This window comes from Nicrophorus vespilloides, unplaced genomic scaffold (assembly GCF_001412225.1).
Source record: "Nicrophorus vespilloides isolate i.1.1-1 unplaced genomic scaffold, Nicve_v1.0, whole genome shotgun sequence".
Taxonomy (NCBI): domain Eukaryota; kingdom Metazoa; phylum Arthropoda; class Insecta; order Coleoptera; family Silphidae; genus Nicrophorus; species Nicrophorus vespilloides.
Genome location: NW_017097784.1, coordinates 15068 through 15461, shown reverse-complemented (window position 1 = coordinate 15461; position 394 = coordinate 15068).

Genomic DNA, 394 nt, shown 5'->3' with positions numbered 1-394 from the left:
GTGCATTATTTCATTTATCCACCTCTTATATAACTACAAGTAAAATTATATTTATTGTATGAGAATATGAAATTTGATTTAGCGTTGCTTTTTTTTTAATCTTATAATATTTATAACTTAATTTATTTTAATAACTAATACGATTATGTGTTTTTTTTTCAGTTTTTACAGTTTTTCGTAAATTTCTCAACAACCCCTCAAGATAATTACATCATCTACCACTCGTATGAAAGCAGAATGTCACAGCTTTCTAACAAGCCTATTGGCATCTTGGTACTGTCATCGACTCGCCTGCTATGAGTTGTAGAAATTGAAAAAACTGAGAAACGACGTTTCTTTTCCACTCTTTTCAGTTTATCGTAAATTTCTCAACAACCCCTTAAGATAATTGCAT